We start from the raw sequence: 5,527 nt of genomic DNA, 5'->3' as shown, positions 1-5,527 counted from the left end.
TAGTTCTGCTTGGAGATGGAGAGCACCTCGCTCAGGTAGTAGACCGGGCGCTGGACGGCTTGGATCTTGCCCTTCTCTGGTCGCTCGACCACCACCACCGTGTTGACCTGTGACGCCCGGATAATCAGACTACAGTAATCCCACGTTAACGATGCCACGTCACCCCGGTTACTGTTACTAACCTCTCGTTAGTTCAAAACTGGTTCAAAAGTCAAATTCAAAATATGTCAACAACAAAAAATTTCAAACTTTAAAACTAAAATGCTCGGAGTGTGTCGATTAATCCATAAGTAGTGGTAGGTGACGAAACCACACTTTTATAAAATATTTATGTGCACTAAAATAATTAAATCAATATTTGAAAATACTTAATAAATGCTTTTATGTATACAGGTAATTGTAAGCTAGTTAAGATAATGTGTGAACATTTTATTACAGTGAGTTATGCTACCTTACTAATTTAGGTATGAGTTTTATAGTTTGATAAAACTGTTTTGATATTAAAACCTTTTAAACCAAAGCAAAATAAATAAAAGTAAAAGATCAAAACAAAAAAAGAGAAAAGGGAGGAAAGCCCCCTGCCCCTTGGGCTTCGGCCCACTAGGCCACAACCGACCAGGCCTGGCCCAACCGGCCACTCCCCCATTCCCCATATCTCCCACGACCCAAACCCTAGCCCCACCCAGACCGCACACTCACCCCCCACGTCGCCCAGTCCCCTCCCCTGATCCAGATCGGATCGGGGCTTGCCGCGCCTGTACACCACCGCCTGGATCGCCGTCGCCGTCCATCACCGCCTCGCCCCCGCCACTCGACGCACTCGCCGGAGCTGCCCCGCCGGAGCTGCCTCCTCTTCCACGCCGGCTTGCTTCCTTGTTGGACGCCGTCCCCGTCCTCCCCCTCAACAACCGCTGCCCTTGTCCCTGCACACCACCGTGAGCTCCCTCCTTTCCCCTCTGTCTTCGGCGCCTTCCATAGCGCACACACGCACCGCCCCGCATGCGACCGAGCCTCACCTAGCTGCACCTCGCCCCGGAGGCGCCCAGCCGCGCCGGACCATCCCGCCCCCGCCTCTCCTTCCCCGACCGGCTCCACCACCGGACTCCGTCGAGCTTCACTATGCCCGGGCCCGCGCTCGCCGTGGCCACCAGCCTCCCCTGCCTTGGCGACCTGCCGAGTCCGCCACGCCCGCCATCACCTCCCGCGCGTGGCCACGCTGGAGCCCCTGGCCTCGGCTCCGACCGCGCTCCCCCTCGCACTGGCCTCACCCGCAGCCCCCTTCCGTGCTGCCTCCCTCCATCGCAGCCTCCCCTGCCACCATCGTCCACCCGGGCTGCCTCAGGCCACCGGCCTCCCCCTATTCCGGCGCCATGCCGTGGCCGCCGGCGCCGAGTCGGGTGCTCCCCTGTCGGCCACACCCGCAGCGCCCATTCGGGCTGCGCCCGATGCCCGTACCCAGCACCCGCTAGGCCCCCCGGGCATTGACTAGGGGGCCCCGCCCCAGAACGGTTTTTAGAAAAAAAGAATTAAAAAAATTAAAATAAATAAATGAATAAATAATAATAATAATAGTATATAATAGATAAATAATTAATATTAAAATTAATTAATTAACTAAATAATTAACTTAATTAATCTTGTTTAGTTGAACTAATTAAACTAGATTAACCTAATCACTTAGGTTAGTTAATTAATCTGTTAGGTTAATTAGCACCCAATGACAGCTAGGACCCACATGTCAGGTTGACCAGTCAACCCCCTGTTGAACTGCTGATGTCAGCATGACATCATGCTGATGCCATAAATCCAATTTCGAATTAAGTTAAATAATTAATTAAATTCTAGAAATTAATAAAATATTAAGAAAATCATATCTTTTAATCTGTAACTCGGATTAAATTATTTTCAACATGGAAGTTGCTCAGAACGACGAGACGAATCCGGAAACGCAGCCCGTTCATCCGCCACACATCCCTAACCTATCGAACCTGCAACTTTCCCCCTCTGGCTCCTCTGCCCGAAAACACGAAACACCGGGAATACTTTCCCGGATGTTTTCCCCCCTTCACCGGTATCACCTACTACCGCGTTAGGGCACACCGAACACCGCGTATTGTCTTGTTACGCTTTGTGATGCTTTGATTGCTCTGTTATTTATTGTGTTCCCTCTCCGTTACTTCTTTCCGATAGACCCCGAGACTGCCGGCGACCCCCAGTTCGACTACGGTGTTGGTGACTCGTCCTTCTTGCCAGAGCAACCAGGCAAGCCCCCCCCTTGATCAACAGATATCGCCTATTGTCCTCTATACTGCTTGTATTAGCATAGTGTAGCATGTTACTGCTTTCCGTTAATCCTATTCTGATGCATAGCCTGACATTGTTGCTACATCTGTTGATACCTTGCCTGCAATCCTAAATACTTAGTATAGGATGCTAGTTTATCATCATTGGCCCTACATTCTTGTCAGTCTGCCTTGCTATACTATTGGGCCGTGATCACTCGGGAGTTGATCACGGGTATATACTATACATACATACATATTATACAGATGGTGACTAAAGTTGGGTCAGCTCGATGAGTACCCGCAAGTGATTCTGATGAGGGGGCTGAAAGGACAGGTGGCTCCATCCCGGTAGAGGTGGGCCTGGGTTCCCGATGGCCCCCGACTGTTACTTTGTGGCGGAGCGACAGGGCAGGTTGAGACCACCTAGGAGACAGGTGGGCCTGGCCCTGTTCAGCGTTCGCTGATACTTAACACGCTTAACGAGATCTTGGTATTTGATCTGAGTCTGGCTACTGGCCTATACGCACTAACCAACTACGCGGGAACAGTTATGGGCACTCGGCGTCGTGGTATTAGCCGAAGCCTTCTTGACGTCAGCGACGGAGCGGCGCACGCCGGATTGGAACGTAAGCCTACTCTTGTATTAAGGGGGCTAGTTCTACTTCCAGCCGCCCTTGCAACGTGCAGGTGTGCAATGGGCGATGGGCCCAGACCCCTGCGCGCATAGGATTTAGACCGGCGGGCTGACCTCTCTGTTGTGCCTAGGTGGGGCTGCGACGTGTTGATCTTCCGAGGCCGGGCATGACCCAGGAAAGTGTGTCTGGCCAAATGGGATCGAGCGTGTTGGGTTATGTGGTGCACCTCTGCAGGGAAGTTAATCTATTCGAATAGCCGTGATCTTCGGTAATAGGACGACTTGGAGTTGTACCTTGACCTTATGACAACTAGAACCGGATACTTAATAAAACACACCCTTTCAAGTGCCAGATACAACCCGGTGATCGCTCTCTAATAGGGCGACGAGGGGAGGATCGCCGGGTAGGATTATTCTATGCGATGCTACTTGGAGGACTTCAGTCTACTCTCTTCTACATGTTGCAAGACGGAGGCTGCCAGAAGCGTAGTCTTCGACAGGATTAGCTATCCCCCTCTTATTCTGGCATTCTGCAGTTCAGTCCACTGATATGGCCCTTTACACATATACCCATGCATATGTAGTGTAGCTCCTTACTTGCGAGTACTTTGAATGAGTACTCACGGTTGCTTTTCTCCCTCTTTTCCCCTTTCCCTTCTACCTGGTTGTCGCAACCAGATGCTGGAGCCCTGGAGCCAGACGCCATCGTCGATGACTACTACTACACGGGAGGTGCCTACTACTACGTGCAGGCTGCTGACGACGACCATGAGTAGTTAGGAGGATCCCAGGCAGGAGGCCTGCGCCTCTTTCGATCTGTATCCCAGTTTGTTCTAGCCATCTTATGGCAACTTGTTTAACTTATGTCTGTACTCAGATATTGTTGCTTCCGCTGACTCGTCTATGATCGAGCACTTGTATTCGAGCCCTCGAGGCCCCTGGCTTGTATTATGATGCTTGTATGACTTAATTATGTTTTAGAGTTGTGTTGTGATATCTTCCCGTGAGTCCCTGATCTTGATCGTACACATTTGCGTGCATGATTAGTGTACGATTGAATCGGGGGCGTCACAAGTTGGTATTAGAGCCGACTGCCTGTAGGAATCCCCCTTCCCAACTCCTTGGCCGAAGTCGAGTCTAGACGTTGCAAATTTTTTTTTTACTAACATGGTTGTGTGTATTACCGGCACACGTTGCCATTGGGTGGTAGTAGGATCTTTTATTCCTCATCCTATACTCTGGGACTCTGATCTCTCTTCTATTCGGGTTAAATGAATTTTACTAAAACTAACATTACGATCTCGTTATCACTTTCACCCAGAGAGCCTCTTATTACTGATGATCGTTTGCTGCACGTGAAGACCCTGAAGATACTCTCCGCTGTTAACCCGAGAACTGTGTTCATCTTGTTTGCAATTCCCTTCCACCGTCAACCCTTATGGATAACTACTTGCAGTTGTTATTCTTACATTAATCCCCGGTTGTTCTTGTTATTACAAGATACCCCGAAACACTAGTTGTTGTTTCGGTAATCCTTTGAGCTTGCTGCCTTGCAGTTCTTTGCCACCTGAATACCCCTAAGAATAATTTCTCGCACTTTCCAAGTATCCGCTCATCCCCAATTGTTCAGGTGTTTCACAAAAGTCTTTGAAATACTATTCAATCCTCCGAAAATCCTTAGCAGCTTTATTGTTCTGCAAAATACTTGTCTACTTGCTTTATGGATGCTTACCATATATCTGGCAATATTCACTAGTATCTTTTGACACCAACATTTTGATCCTATTTGATTCAACACCTGTGCGAATGCACACAATCATCTATCAACCCTTCTAAATTATCTTTCCGGCTCAGACATTATTTTGAACATGAGCTGGTTATCGACCAATCAATTTGCCGTCGATTGTACCCCTAAGCCTACTCAACTTATCCATCCTTGATCAGAGTGTTGCTTCTGATCCCCTGATTTGGAAATCATAATTCTTTTGCATTTGAACTGTGGATTAGTCAGTTGTTTCTATAGTTTGATCTCCTTGCATTGTTTCTTCCTCTAGTTGAGTACCGATGCTCACATCAGATCCCTTGTGGACCGTCGGTTCCTTTGTTGGATTTTATCCGACAGTGTCCTTCATATTGAATAACCTTGAGAGCCTTTCCATGGGTATATAATGCCTTTGGTAAATTATATCATCTGCCTTTGAACAATGCTCTACTTTCGAGCTTGTGTTACTTACTCCTGAAGTTTGTGGTATATGTTCCTAAGAGACCTTGATGGGTCGAACCTATGCCTTTTCTAATCTGTGTGAACCCGGAATCTACTACGGGTCACTCTCTACTGATGTTATGTCAGATAAAATTTCAACACTACAGCTTCATCGAACGTGAGAAGTGAATGAAAGATTATACATTGAAGAAGTGGGAGTCGACCTTGAACCTTCTGTTCATGCCCATGGACACGATGTAGATCTTATCATTAAAAGCTTCTCTTAAATTAATTATTCCCTTGGTATAAGGTCATCTTATATCTGGGATCTGGCCTTTTTGCAATCGTGGTTCCGACCATGTTCTCCTTTAAATACCATTTCTCGTGCAAGTTTAAGAACTTGTC

Source organism: Triticum aestivum, chromosome 1B (assembly GCF_018294505.1).
Source record: "Triticum aestivum cultivar Chinese Spring chromosome 1B, IWGSC CS RefSeq v2.1, whole genome shotgun sequence".
Classification (NCBI taxonomy): domain Eukaryota; kingdom Viridiplantae; phylum Streptophyta; class Magnoliopsida; order Poales; family Poaceae; genus Triticum; species Triticum aestivum.
This window is presented reverse-complemented; position numbering follows the sequence as displayed.